A 16,556-nucleotide genomic window follows, 5' to 3' on the forward strand; every position below is an offset into this window, starting at 1 on the left:
CACTGGTTGCACTTTTTAACTATGCATGTGGATGCTCCAGATGTAATTTTGTTGTTCTTTGTGGCAATGACAATAAATGCTTGAATCTGAATCTGAACTATTTTCCTTTCAGGATGTGCCTCTGTTGCATAGAAGACACTTAAAATTACTGAACATTAAGAATGTTTAGATTAATTTTTTTAAGAAAAGTTCATCCTTTCTGCTATCTATATTTTTATTCTCTCTATTAAAGTGATGATAGAGGTAAGAGTCTCCTTTTGGAATTGGCTGAACGAACCAACAGGATGTGGTTGGAGGTCTTTGTGTTGATGCTGTGCCACATTATTACTAAACTCTCATAGTGGAGGGCATAGCAAAACAATTGTTCATTTTGTGATAAAAGTGTGAAATTTGACACACATATTCTAAATTAACTAATGTTTTCCAGATATGGTGCCATCCTGGAGCTGACCTCTAATGACCTACAGGGGTCAATAAAGATTTACACAGGGGTCAAAATATAAAAAATGCTCCAATCATGTTGAAAACTAAAATTAAAGTTTGCTGTTTTTACTTCATAACTACATGGAATTCAGTTATAGATAACCCAAAATATATGTTTATTAGTTAATTTAGAATATGTGTGCCACATTCCATGTTTTTAATCACAAAAGGAACATTTTTTATGGACATTTTAGCTAGGTTGCACCACTATCAGTGGATTATCCAAAACTCGATCTTGTTATCACTTATGCACTAACATCGACTTAACAAAAGACTCCCCTAAAGCCTTTGCCATGGTTTGATCATAATAGTCTTAGCAGCATTAGACTGAGAACAGCCACAAAAGGAAGATCCCTCTTCCCACCCCCATAATTAAAGAAAGATTAGGGGCATTTCACAAATCCACTGCATGTTTACAACAGGTGACAAATGCTGCCATAATGAACAGAGAGACAAGACATTCCAGATTCATTGTCTATCTTCTTCAAGACCTGAAACCACTTTCTGATGTTATTTAGGAATTTACACACCACGGCAATGGGACGGATTGGACTGCTATACCTATCATGTCTGCAGCTTCTCTCTATTCTGTCTGTACAGTGGCTTGCAAAAGTATTCAGTTCCTTTGTTGGGAAAGTGTCAGTACATGGACCCACAACAGGGGGCGCAAATGAACGGACAATGAAGAAAGTCAAATAACAAAGCTTTACTGTTGTGAACATGCACAACAAACACAACAAATTACAATTTTGGTCACAAGTCGAATTCCAACGGTGTCGTGTGGGCAGGCTCGACGATAGGAGACGTCTGTCCAAGTCGAACCGGAACCACCCGATTTCCTCTGCCACCGAACCCCAGGAATACTGGAGCCGCCAAGTCCCGAACTCCCAGGTGATCACTGCCTCCGCTCGTCGGATCCGGTACTGCTGGCGAGGAACAGAAACAGTCAGATTTGGGTGCGGCTGCACCCAACAACACGTGGGGGTGGAAAACACCACCTCCACCTCTACTCAGAAACAACGCTGTAATGTGGGAATAAGAGTACTTATCCAAATACGTCCTTTTCAGTCTTCAGTCGTTTTACACACAAGCAACAATGGATTAATCCGTATGGCTGGCTGAGTTCGTTACCTCCTTGGTAGAGCGATATCTCGGCAATGAGGTGGAGATGCCGTCCTGCTGATATACCTCCCTGTTGATTGATATCAGCTGTCTCAGGTGATGGGTGACAGCTGTCACCCTGGCTGCTCCTGTGAGGCGGCAGCGCCCTCCGGTGCCTGGAGCCCGCACTCCAGGCAGGGCGCCCTCTGGTGGTGGTGGGCCAGCAGTACCTCCTCTTCAGCGGCCCACACAACATCCTTGATATTTCACACATTTTAATTTGTTCATGACATTTCAAATACAAAAAGTAAATCAGGCTTCTCAATATAAAAATTTCTAAAATTACCTTCCTTAAACTCAAACTGAACATAAATCTCAGGAACCTGATATAAATTAATAAAAAATATAAAAGCCAAGATGATGGGTTGCATAAGTAATGGGCTCATTTGGTATAATACTTGTAAATAATCAGTTTTATTGCCAGTTTTCTTCAGATAAGTCAGGGGATGGATACAGGGGATGGTGACTTTCCTCACTGTTCTCCTTGCACAGTCACTCAGTTTTTGTGAACTGTCTACTCCACACAGATTTACCATAGAGTGCCAAATTGTTTGTAGTTCTTCATAACTGATGTAAATAAAGTTCAAGACATATTCAGTGACTTGGAAAGGTTCATGTATCTATCCCTTGCCTTGTCTGAAGAAAACTGGCAATTAAACTGATTATTTACAGGTATTATACCAAAGGGGCTGATTACTTATGCAACCCATCATCTGGGTCTTTATATTTTTAATTAATTTATATCAAGTTGTAGAGATTTGTTTTCAGTTTGAGTCTAAGGAAGATCATTTTAGAAAATTTTATATTGAGAAGCCTGATTTAGTTTTTGTATTTGAAATGTCATAAACAAATTAAAATGTGTGAAATACCAAGGGGCTGAATAATTTTGCAAGCCACTGTATATTAACGTTCTCATTTATTTTGTCCTATGTAACAAATGCATCTGTGCTAAGAAACTTCGAGTTAAATTTCATACAGTATCTATTCATGCACTTGATTTATTAATCATCGCCTTGTGGTTTAAATCACTGATGAAATGTAAGGAAAAAAATAGACCAAATAACCAATTTACTTAAAGTGACATTTGCTTTACATCAAGGAAACTTGCTGTATGAAATACATTCATACAGACAGGTTTGTGTGAATATAATTTCATACAATAATTGTCCAAGACAGGGCTGTCCAATAATTGAAGTGTTAAGTGTTGAAGGGTCACGCCAAGCCATAGCCTCCACACAGAGCGAGGAATAGCATAATAGAGAAAGAAGTAATGGCAAATATTTTGAAAGACATAAGAAAAAAGACCCCCCCCCCCCCCCCCCCCCCCAAGATGAGATGCTACAACAGTGGCTCAGACAGCTGAAGACAGACGGTGATCAGAAACAGGATGAGGATGTATCATGGAAGACCAAGCCCCTCCATAAGAAGAAGTGGCTTACATCAAAAAGTCCTATTAGAGGCTAGAGAAGGCCAGATGAAAGGACAGCACAGAGGCTCTGATCATGGCAGCACAAGAACAAAGCCTAACCAGCAGATCCATAGAGACAGGAGTCTACCACAGCCAACAGCAGATCCATAGAAGAAGCAGAAGTCTACTACAGCCAACAGGACCAAAGTTGCGCAAATGTGCTCCAGAGATAGTCCAGCACATAATAGTAGGGTGGATGATGCAAGCTGAGACAGCATGCACTGAGAGATGCAACCAGGTGTCTGAAACAGTGTACAGGAACATCTGTGTTGCATACAGATCTGAAGTCCCCAAGTCGTAGAGAAGCTTGAATCTTCAACTGGACTGGGTTGCTTGACGCGAGGACGTTTCGCTTCAAATCGCACAAGCTTCCTCAGCTAAAATTCTTGCTCTGGTAGTCTGTCAAGCAACCCAGTCCAGTTGAAGATTCAAGCTTCTCTACTATGGAAACCACCTGGACAACTGAGGGCCTACACAGAAACAAAGTCCCCAAGTCCCAAAGGGAGACAACCCAGGTGGTGGTTGAGAATCAATCAATCAATCAACTTTTTTCTTATATAGCGCCAAATCACAACAAACAGTTGCCCCAAGGCGCTCCATGATGGGGCTAAAGCCCCGGTCACAACCCACCATGCGTTTTTTTTTCACCGTACGTTTTCTGCGGATGCCACGGCCACTACGTTTTTGTGAAAACGTATGGAAGCAGTAGCAAGAGGAGGGAGGGAGTACGTTCAACGCACGTCTCTAGGAGTGTAACGCTAAAGAGAGTTGACAATAAAGCAGTGTGTGTGTGTGTGTGTGTGGGGGGGGGGGGGTCGCTTTTCTTTTTTATGAGCGGGACCGGAGCGGCAGGTGTTTTTCGCCATGCATGAGCATGTCCAGCCTGCAGCGGTCAGTTGTACGAGTGTTTACTTGCCTCGAAAAGTTACAGCTAGTTAACAGACTGAAGCTGTGGATTGTGTGTTGCTGACATTTGGAAATAAAATCCAAGTTCAAGTGAGAAGCTATGTTGTGCATGCAAGTCTGTCGGCCTCCATAGTATGTGGTGAGTGCCGTAATCCGTACTGCCTACGTATGGATTTGGTTAATTCAATAGTAATTGAATGAAAATGTGCTGCTTTGAATCCGTACTGAGGCAGTACTCACAACGTGCGTCATCTGTACTGCTGGTGAATCCGCAGCGAAAGTTCTGCATGCACTAAAACCTCTACAGCATGTCTGCGTGTGTCTGCGTGCTCCTAAATTCGTACTGAGGCAGTACTTACGACGTATGGATCTCCAAATTTAGCCCACGTTTTTGCAAGTAGACTGCACGCACGTGCAAGTACGGTGGGTTGTGACCACGGCTTAAGGAAGAGCAGCTACAGGCCAACCAAACCAGACATAGTGGTGGTTGACAAGGAAAAGATGACCCCAGTTGTGATTGATGTGGCAATCCTAGGCAAAAGTATAAGTACCATCAGGAAGAAAGATCACAAGAAAATTGAGAAATACAAAGGGCTGAAGGAGCAACTGGAGCATATGTGGAAGATAAACTCCAAAGTGACCCCAGTGGTAATAGAAGCACTAGGAGCTGTTACCCCCAAATTTGAAGAGTGGCTTCAGCAGATTCCAGGCACAACATCAGAGGTCTCTGCATATAAGACTGCAGTCCTAGAAACAGCTAAGATACTACATAGAACCCTCAAACTCTCAGGTCTCTGGTAGGGTCCGAACTTGAGGAACACATATACATACATACTTTATCTATCTATATCTATATCTATATATATATATATATATATATATATATATATATATATATATACAGAGAGAGAGAGACAGAGAGAAGTGGAGAAGGACATTCTTTCACCAAAACAGATCAAATCTAGGCTTGCATCTCAGATGTACCTTCTGACAATTTGTAGCTAAACTTTCAGGTCTTCTTTTTAAGAAAATCCTACTCAATACCACTTCAACATGAAGCTGTATAACTGGTGATACAAAATGCAAAACATGCACACTGCATAATTTCTCCAGTCACAGCCACTTAAGCCTATAACTTCTTCTGTGTTGTCTGGGTGTCTCCGTGGCTTTCCTCACTCTTCTCTGCACAGTACGTTTTTGAGAACTACTTCATGCAGATTTGTCATAGACTGCTATACTGTTTGTATTTCTTCATAACTGAAGTAAGTAAAATCCAAGACATATTCAGTTGCAGCTTTACCATCAGTGAGCCGACTATATACAAGTTATAAGTGTGTATATGAATGAGTATGTCTTGCAAAGTCCCTGAGGCCCCTTGAAAGAGTGCTTATCTCCAGATTTTGTCATACATCAATCGTTGGATGAGGCTCCAGTCCATCACACGTTACTTCCCAAGCCAAACCTAGGTACACACATTATAGTGTGGAGTACTGCGACCATGCAAATTTAGTGTCTGTATTTTCAGATCAAAGGATTCAAGGATTCAAAGGATTCAAAAGAATTTTATTGTCATATGCACAAAGGAACATGTTCCCTGCACAATGAAATGTGTTTACTGCATTTAACCCATCCTAATTGCCAGTTAGGAGCAGAAGTCGCCTTTAGGCGCCCGGGGACCAGCTCCAGATTTATGTCCTGCCTTAGGTCAACAGCAGGGCTGAGCAAACCATGACCGGCCTCATGACGACAGACGACACACACAAACAACACACATAAGCCAGCCCGGTACATGAACACTTCATGTGTTCTTCATGTAGTCTGAAGAACACACCCTACCTAACTCAAACCAGGTCTATATATTGGATGTCGTATGTTGAACTGGTGCTACCTGGTATTCTTTCTCTCTCTCTCTCTCTCTCTCTCTCTCTGCAAAAAGCAACACACATGTGGTGCATGTGTCTCACACGTGTGCGTGTGTCACACATGGCATGTCGGGGGGGTGAGAACACTTGCATAAAATGCTTATATGTATGTACAGATCTGATCACATGGGGGCCAGGTCTGATCGCACACAGCAGGGGGAGGTGCCCGTCAGCTGATCACAGCACACTGACGGCTTGATGATGGCTAAGTGCACACATTACAAGCAAAGAATCCACCACCAGGACAGTTATACGACAATACCTACATATGCAATTACATAACAAATAACGAAAATGAATGACCACATAACACAGAGACACGTTGGTCTGGAACGGACAAGGTGGGGCATGTCTGCTCACAGCACTTGCTGTTCTGATCTGTGCTCCTGGATATCCCAGCTGGAGAACACGTATCATGTTTTGAAGGACATGACATGACAAAATTCCTTTGTGAGGCGCGTGTCTCTGCCTGCTGTCCTCACATGGAAATACATAAAACATCTTTTGCTTTGTGCCAGGCTGCAGCGGCCGCACACAGTGCACCTCGTCCATGTCATTGTTGATTTCAGGCATTTTTCCACAGCATTTATAGGTCAGCAATGGTAGCGCAGTGGTAAAATTTCTTGCGGGCAATCAGAGCTTTGCAGGTTTGAATCCCATGGGTGTCATGTATTTTTTCATTTTTTTTACAGCAGCTGCATGATGTGGTTACACATGCTCCAGCTGCTCTGTGTTCATGTGCACGAAACCCTTGCAGCAGATTCATTCATGCCTGCCCGCTGGCTCGATGTTTTTGTGGTTCACTCATATGAGCTGTTCCACCGTGATTCTCCCTGATTTGTACTTATTCGTACTATGTGTGAAGGGGCCCTAACAAAAGGCACTTTTTCCACATCACAGTTGCTGCTAAGTTTTATCGGACAACTGACTTAAACTGTTATCAATGCATAATCTGGGATTTTAAGTTGCTTGATGCCTTTCATGCTTTATTGTATTGTTATTGACACACTCTTGTACATTCTGTCCACAAAACATTGTAACTGGCCTTCCTAATGGTGGAACCTACAGCAAGACCAAAGCTTCATTCTGTAGGTACTGCTTACAGCTATCATGTAAATCAACATTAACTATATTACATATATATTACAACATTAGTTGTTACTAACCATTATAATGTCATAGATGATGTGGTTTGTACCTCATATTTCACTGGGAGGTTCTGCTGCAATAACATTTTAATGAATTACACCATGTGACTTGTGTTGTGAGTTTTATTTTTCCCAGCATTTAAAGTAACCTTCCCAGAAAAGTCTGTCTTTTCTGGAATGCAATAAATAAATAAATAAAACCCCATATCAGATGATCAGGGCCTAGAAAGAGTGATCCTCACGAACACTGGAATCAATCCTGCTATGACCTCTTTTATCACCACACAGAAAACCTCTGTCACATTCACTTGTAATATTTCTCAAGAATTTCAACATTTTCTACAAAACATGAAGTCAAATAGGTATAAAGGAAGTGAGACATCTCCCAACCAACCGGATGTCCACATTATACTTTTGGCAATTTATTTTGTTCTTTACCCCTTTTTGAATAAGCAGTTCTTGACGTACTGCAATACAAGGTCACCTTAGTATTCCTATCAGTGAAATGTGTGAAAGCTACAATTTCTTTTTGGCCTTCAGGTGTTGCATTTATGACATTTTGGTCCGTAGAAAATCACTTGTACTGCTCCTGTGAAAGTCTGCAGTAAATACATGAAGGGGCAACTGTGGTTCACATTTCATTGTAAATAATTATTGAATAAATTATGACAGTTCTATGTCTTGTGACACTTTTGTAATAACTAAATCTCAGAACATCAGAAAAATGCTTTAAAAATGTAGATTTAAACTTTATAAATGGTTTATTGATTTTTATGCTGCACAAGCGAAACTGACATATTGAATCCTGTGCAGATATTGTAGTCCACACAAGCAGCCTGAGTGGAGATGAATTGACACACTACTGCAAGGGCTCTTTAACGATTTATCAAAGGAAATTAGAGGAGTGCTCTATATGATGGTGCTGCACAGGAAAGTGAGGAAGGGGAAGAATATTTCAGTCTCAATTCATTGTTCGCTGAATGCGGGTCAGGGTTGAATTGCACCATTTGGCTTTTGAAACTAATGTCCAGGCATATCTTGATTGCCTGAGCAAAAGCACAGGGTGGCCTTTATGGGTCTGGGAAGATGGGTGTGGGGAGGGTTTAGCCTGTAATACTCATTGCTGGAGATGATCACTGACAGCTCTAACCTTAAAGCTCTCTTACCAGCAGTAGCAACCATCATGCCGTTATTACACTAAACACTGTAGGCTAATGGGTATGCCACTGTAGCTGTGCTATGGTCTACTGCCTCATGGCATAAGCTGGAAAGCAGTTTCTCAATCCAAAGGATATTCATGATACACATGCTTTTAGATGCACAAGAGCATAAATGCTGTTCCACATTCTATACATTAGAATAGATTACATTAGATAGAACTTGGGAAGACTTGGGATCCCTTGGGAAGACTCCCTCAGGGGAGTTGAGGTTCCAGGAGCATTGGATAGGAGCACACAGGGTAATCGCACAGAGTATCCAAAGTAAAAGTCAGAAAAAATTTGCAAATGTAATAAATATAAATACCAGAAATACTGTTCATGGCTTACTGGCTACTGATGTTGCTCTCCTTCCCATCCTCTGTCTTCCTGTTACTTCTCCTTCCCACAATTGAGGAGATGTACAGTCTGATGGCCTGAGGGACAAAGTTTTTCAGTCTGTTGGTCCTGCACATATCACACTCATAGACGTCAAACAATGCAGTTAAATCTGAAACTATGTTGTCTGTTTTTTAAACCTTATTTCTTGAATGAATTACCATGGGGCATTGCTCTGCTAAGTTCACAAAAATGGTCAAACTCTGTGGATTAAAAAAAAAAAAAACTTGTTTTACATACAGGTTTGATGGTGTTACTGTCTCAGTTCTGTTTTAAATATCATCAACTTCATTTTGACAGAATAAGCAATCATGTGAATGCATTGGAAGGACTGATTGCAATGACATATCTTCTGAAGTGCATCATTTGAATTTTATGTGTTGATGTTTGTGTTGGTATTGTCTATGTAAATTCCATAAAAAAATCATAATCAAAATTCAATTCAGTCAAAATTAGCACATAGCCCGTGGGAATCCACAGGCACTAGATAGAGTAGTATTTATAAAATAGGTATAGCTACATTATTCAAGGGTGTTTATAGATTATGCAAAGTTTCTATAATGATCTTAGACCTTAGACCTCAGATTTTTCATCAACCCCTTTATTTCCGGTTAATTACATATTTTTAATGTTATTTACTGTCTTGATGTATTTAGAAATTGTTTAGGATCTCAGCCACATTAACCACTGTTGACTGGGGGATACCGAGGTGCTCCCTGGCCAGTGTGGAGATATAATCTTTCCACCGAGTCCTGGGTCTTCCCTGGGGCCTCCTCCCAGCTGGCCATGCCTGGAACACCTCCCTAGGGAGGTACACAGGGGTCATCCTTACAAGATGCCCATAATACCTCATCTGGCTGCTCTCAATGCAAAGGAGCAGTAGCTTTACTCTGAGCTCCTCACGGATGACCAACCTTCTCACCTTATCTCAAAGAGAGACACCAGCCACCCTCTTGAGGAAAACCATTTTTGCCTCGAGTTCTTTTAGTCATGACCCAACCCTGATGACCATAGGTGAAAGAAGGAATGAAGATTGACCAGTAGATTGACAGCTTTGTCTTTTGGGTCAGCTCCCTTTTCATCACAACAGTATGGGAGAGCAAATGCAATACTACCCCTGCTGCGCCAATTGAAGAGACGTCTCATGCAAGACAATCCCTCCACTCCCAGACCCTTCAGAATTTCTGGACGGATCAACAACCCCCAGGGCTTTACCACTGTGAGTTGTTTGATTACCTCTGTGACTTCTACCAGGGAAATTGATGATAATTCCCCCATTAGGTTCCATCTCTGCCCCTACTATAGAGGTGATCCAGTGATGATCCAGATGCAGGAGTTCCTCAAAGTGTTCCTTCCAGTGTTTAATTACATTCTCAGTTGAGGTCAACAGAGTCTCATCCTTAATGTAGACAGCTTGGATGGTTCCCTGTTTTCCTCTCCTCTCACAGCAGAAGCTGCTGCCCTTCAGGCCCTTCGATACCTTTCAACCGCATCAGGAGTCCTCCGTGATAACATATTATGGAAGGACTCCTTCTTCTGTCGGATGGCTTCACTGACCACCGGGGTCCACCATGGTGTTTGAGGGCTGTCCCCCCCTTGAGGTCCCTAAGACCTTCAGACCTATACAGGACTCCATTCAGAAGACTCTAAGAAGGCTGAATATGCCAAACTGCTATTTGGAGCATACTCACAAACAGTCAGCTTTTTCCACCCTGGCACCCAAAGGAGCAGGGAGGTGACCCTTTCATCTACCGGGGAAAACTCCAACATAGTGGCGCTCAGCCGGGGGTTCATAAGTATCCGCACATCTGCTCATGCCTCACATACTGAAGGTTAGGGTGAAAACAAGGTAAACCTCTGTCCTTCCCCCACAGTGAGGTGACGTTACACACCCCCAGATGCTATCCTCTGCCACCCAGGCTTGAGGCGCTCGCTATTCACTGGCATTCATGGGACAGCACACCCGATTCCAGTAGTTCACCCTGTGGGTGGTGAGCCCACAGAGTGGCGATGGAAAGTCTGTGTTGCCTTTCCAGGCTGTGCCTGACTGGTTTCTGTGGCAAGCCTGGCCACCAGGTGCTCACTGACAAGCCCTCCATCCAGGCCTGGCTCCAGATAGTGGCCTCAGGCTTCCTCCAAGCTGGGCCACATTTCCTCTGCCTTGTTTTTTCATCGGGTCACTGTGAACCATTCTTAGTCTGGCCTCTCGCCTGAGACCAGTTTGCCATAGGTCGCACTACCAGCAGTACGGAGGCTCCAGACAACACAGCTCTCAGGTTCATGGGGCACACAAACCTCTCCACGATGATAAGGTGATGGTTTCCAGAGAGGCCATGATAAGGTGATGGTTTCTGGAGACGTTCCTGCAGCGTTCATCCTTGACGCAAAATACATAATCATACCAAATGGAAACTGTCAGCTCTTCCTGGTTTCTACATGATCACACCCATACACACACATACACACACAGATAGGCTACTTGGTTATTATATAGATTCATGCATTGTGCTTTTAAGACCAACATCAGTGTGACTATCCAAAATCCTGTATTCCTTCACACTATTTGACTAATGTCTTTGTGACAGATTTGACTGATTTGATTTTGAACTCACATTTTAGAGACTAAAAATTAAAACCAATATATTTGCTGGTCGATATGACTGGCCAATATGAGCATTTCACAGCATTTACTTTACTATATAAACAATGCAGAACATTATGTCATTATGGAGTTTGTCTAGCAGAGGGTGCTCTGAGAGCATTGAATGTAATGGTGTCAAGCGTGGCCAGGACCCCCTCTCTCCCTGGTCATATTAGCTACAAGGAACAAATTCAAAGCAACAAAGTGATAAATTAGAGTGAGTATTCTAGAGCAACAAGAGACAAATCGCTGCTATGCCAATACCTAGGTGGGGCAAAAATAGATGAGAACTCTGTTTTATGAAAATGCTGATCAATGTGACGTAGTGACTGCCAATCCTAGTGAAGGCAGCATGACATACATTGGTTGGTTGTGGGTTATATTTATAGTTCTTTATAATAAAATGCATGGTTAAACTGTCATATATCAAGTCTCAGTTACATTTCTCTTTCATAAACATTTGATAACAAAATGTTTGTAATCATTTCCATTTTTTATGTATATATCAGCAGATATAGTGTTACTGTAGATTTTTATTCCCTAATATAGGTATTGTATCAGCTCCCCAAAAATCCACATCACAGGCTCAACAAAAATTATATATCAAGCTAATTATGCAAGGTAATTTCACATTAATTCAGTACAGTAAGGACTATTTCTACTTATTCTTCAACATATTTTATCTGGAAGATAAGGCATGCCTTCCAGATGGGAAGATAAGGCATGCCTTCCAGATGCAACATGCCCATCAGCCAACAAAAAGAGTTCCCCATCACATTGTACAGACAGTCTGATATTGACTTCTTCCAATTCACTGGACTCAGACTAGATTGACACTTAATGAAAGCACAGCAGGTGTGAGAAAACCAAGAGAAAGCATACATGCAGACTTTCAAATAGCTATTTTATTTGGTTGTATTTTCATAGATGTCTGTCATGCAATCACTGTACCCTTTGTTTAATAAGGTCATAGGGAGGTCTTAAAATCAGCAGTCATGGATTCATTAAGAAGTATCATATTGGCCCCAGATAGGTCTGACAGCGCAATTGACTCCACCACCTGGGCATTTCCACCAATGTAATTTCCCAGACTTGAAAACCAGACTAATGAAGTCATCAGAGTTGGGTGATGGATGTTCTGTCACAATTAATAAACCAACTGCCAAAACTTATCAAACTAGGAAGCAGAATTGCAACATTTCTATCATCAGTAACATCTTCTACCTAAAATCTTTTAATTGACTAAATGCTGTGAAGCTCGGACAGATGAGTCTAACTGAACTGCAATAGCTGTCTGTGCTTGACACTAGCAGAGCAGACACTCATTGGCCATGTTAATAGATACACCTGTTCAACTGCTTGTTAACACTAACAGCTAATCAGCTAATCACATGATGGCAACTCAATGTATTTAGACATATAGACATGATGAAGACAACTTGATGAAGTTCAAACCGAGCATCAGAATGGGGCAGAAAAGGGATTTAATTGACTTTGAACTTGGCATGGTTGCTGGTGCCAGGCTTGCTGGTCTGAGTATTTCAGAAACTGCTGATGTACTGGGATTTTCATGCACAGCTATCTCTAGGGTTTGCAGCAAATGGTCCAAAAAAAGAGAAGACACCCAGTGAGAGGCAATCATGTGGATGAAAATACCTTGTTCCTGTCAGCGGTCAGAGGAGAATGGGCAGACTGGTTGAATGGGTGACTGCTTGATGCCATCATGTCAATATCAATCAATCAATCAATTTTTTTTATATAGCGCCAAATCACAACAAACAGTTGCCCCAAGGCGCTTTATATTGTAAGGCAAGGCCATACAATAATTATGTAAAACCCCAACGGTCAAAACGACCCCCTGTGAGCAAGCACTTGGCTACAATGGGACCAACATCTCTGAGGAATGTTTCCAAAACCTAGCTGAAACTATGCAAGGAAGAATAAAGGCAGTTCTGATGGTAAAAGGTGTCGAACCCGATACTAGCAAGGTGTACCTATCAAAGTAGCTCATAATGAATGTGCTCATTTAGAATCACAACCACTATCAAAGCAGTCCATTTCAATCAATCAATCAATCAATCAATTTTTTATATAGCGCCAAATCACAACAAACAGTTGCCCCAAGGCGCTTTATATTGTAAGGCAAGGCCATACAATAATTATGTAAAACCCCAACGGTCAAAACGACCCCCTGTGAGCAAGCACTTGGCTACAGTGGGAAGGAAAAACTCCCTTTTAACAGGAAGAAACCTCCAGCAGAACCAGGCTCAGGGAGGGGCAGTCTTCTGCTGGGACTGGTTGGGGCTGAGGGAGAGAACCAGGAAAAAGACATGCTGTGGAGGGGAGCAGAGATCGATCACTAATGATTAAATGCAGAGTGGTGCATACAGAGCAAAAAGAGAAAGAAACAGTGCATCATGGGAACCCCCCAGCAGTCTACGTCTATAGCAGCATAAGTAAGGGATGGTTCAGGGTCACCTGATCCAGCCCTAACTATAAGCTTTAGCAAAAAGGAAAGTTTTAAGCCTAATCTTAAAAGTAGAGAGGGTGTCTGTCTCCCTGATCTGAATTGGGAGCTGGTTCCACAGGAGAGGAGCCTGAAAGCTGAAGGCTCTGCCTCCCATTCTACTCTTACAAACCTTAGGAACTACAAGTAAGCCTGCAGTCTGAGAGCGAAGCGCTCTATTGGGGTGATATGGTACTACGAGGTCCCTAAGATAAGATGGGACCTGATTATTCAAAACCTTATAAGTAAGAAGAAGAATTTTAAATTCTATTCTAGAATTAACAGGAAGCCAATGAAGAGAGGCCAATATGGGTGAGATATGCTCTCTCCTTCTAGTCCCCGTCAGTACTCTAGCTGCAGCATTTTGAATTAACTGAAGGCTTTTTAGGGAACTTTTAGGACAACCTGATAATAATGAAATACAATAGTCCAGCCTAGAGGAAATAAATGCATGAATTAGTTTTTCAGCATCACTCTGAGACAAGACATTTCTGATTTTAGAGATATTGCGTAAATGCAAAAAAGCAGTCCTACATATTTGTTTAATATGTGCTTTGAATGACATATCCTGATCAAAAATGACTCCAAGATTTCTCACAGTATTACTAGAGGTCAGGGTAATGCCATCCAGACTAAGGATCTGGTTAGACACCATGTTTCTAAGATTTGTGGGGCCAAGTACAATAACTTCAGTTTTATCTGAGTTTAAAAGCAGGAAATTAGAGGTCATCCATGTCTTTATGTCTGTAAGACAATCCTGCAGTTTAGCTAATTGGTGTGTGTCCTCTGGCTTCATGGATAGATAAAGCTGGGTATCATCTGCGTAACAATGAAAATTTAAGCAATACCGTCTAATAATACTGCCTAAGGGAAGCATGTATAAAGTGAATAAAATTGGTCCTAGCACAGAACCTTGTGGAACTCCATAATTAACTTTAGTCTGTGAAGAAGATTCCCCATTTACATGAACGAATTGTAATCTATTAGACAAATATGATTCAAACCACCGCAGCGCAGTGCCTTTAATACCTATGGCATGCTCTAATCTCTGTAATAAAATTTTATGGTCAACAGTATCAAAAGCAGCACTGAGGTCTAACAGAACAAGCACAGAGATGAGTCCACTGTCCGAGGTCATAAGAAGATCATTTGTAACCTTCACTAATGCTGTTTCTGTACTATGATGAATTCTAAAACCTGACTGAAACTCTTCAAATAGACCATTCCTCTGCAGATGATCAGTTAGCTGTTTTACAACTACCCTTTCAAGAATTTTTGAGAGAAAAGGAAGGTTGAAGATTGGCCTATAATTAGCTAAGATAGCTGGGACAAGTGATGGCTTTTTAAGTAATGGTTTAATTACTGCCACCTTAACAGCCTGTGGTACATAGCCAACTAACAAAGATAGATTGATCATATTTAAGATCGAAGCATTAAATAATGGTAGGGCTTCCTTGAGCAGCCTGGTAGGAATGGGGTCTAATAAACATGTTGATGGTTTGGATGAAGTAACTAATGAAAATAACTCAGACAGAACAATCGGAGAGAAAGAGTCTAACCAAATACCGGCATCACTGAAAGCAGCCAAAGATAACGATACGTCTTTGGGATGGTTATGAGTAATTTTTTCTCTAATAGTTAAAATTTTGTTAGCAAAGAAAGTCATGAAGTCATTACTAGTTAAAGTTAATGGAATACTCAGCTCAATAGAGCTCTGACTCTTTGTCAGCCTGGCTACAGTGCTGAAAAGAAACCTGGGGTTGTTCTTATTTTCTTCAATTAGTGATGAGTAGAAAGATGTCCTAGCTTTACGGAGGGCTTTTTTATAGAGCAACAGACTCTTTTTCCAGGCTAAGTGAAGATCTTCTAAATTAGTGAGACGCCATTTCCTCTCCAACTTATGGGTTATCTGCTTTAAGCTACGAGTTTGTGAGTTATACCACGGAGTCAGGCACTTCTGATTTAAAGCTCTCTTTTTAGAGGAGCTACAGCATCCAAAGTTGTCTTCAATGAGGATGTAAAACTATTGACGAGATACTCTATCTCACTTACAGAGTTTAGGTAGCTACTCTGCACTGTGTTGGTATATGGCATTAGAGAACATAAAGAAGGAATCATATCCTTAAACCTAGTTACAGCGCTTTCTGAAAGACTTCTAGTGTAATGAAACTTATTCCCCACTGCTGGGTAGTCCATCAGAGTAAATGTAAATGTTATTAAGAAATGATCAGACAGAAGGGAGTTTTCAGAGAATACTGTTAAGTCTTCTATTTCCATACCATAAGTCAGAACAAGATCTAAGATATGATTAAAGTGGTGGGTGGACTCATTTACTTTTTGAGCAAAGCCAATAGAGTCTAATAATAGATTAAATGCAGTGTTGAGGCTGTCATTCTCAGCATCTGTGTGGATGTTAAAATCGCCCACTATAATTATCTTATCTGAGCTAAGTCAGACAAAAGGTCTGAAAATTCACAGAGAAACTCACAGTAACGACCAGGTGGACGATAGATAATAACAAATAAAACTGGTTTTTGGGACTTCCAATTTGGATGGACAAGACTAAGAGTCAAGCTTTCAAATGAATTAAAGCTCTGTCTGGGTTTTTGATTAATTAATAAGCTGGAATGGAAGATTGCTGCTAATCCTCTGCCCCGGCCCGTGCTACGAGCATTCTGACAGTTAGTGTGACTCGGGGGTGTTGACTCATTTAAACTAACATATTC

This window comes from Thalassophryne amazonica, chromosome 11 (assembly GCF_902500255.1).
Source record: "Thalassophryne amazonica chromosome 11, fThaAma1.1, whole genome shotgun sequence".
In the NCBI taxonomy this organism is placed as follows: domain Eukaryota; kingdom Metazoa; phylum Chordata; class Actinopteri; order Batrachoidiformes; family Batrachoididae; genus Thalassophryne; species Thalassophryne amazonica.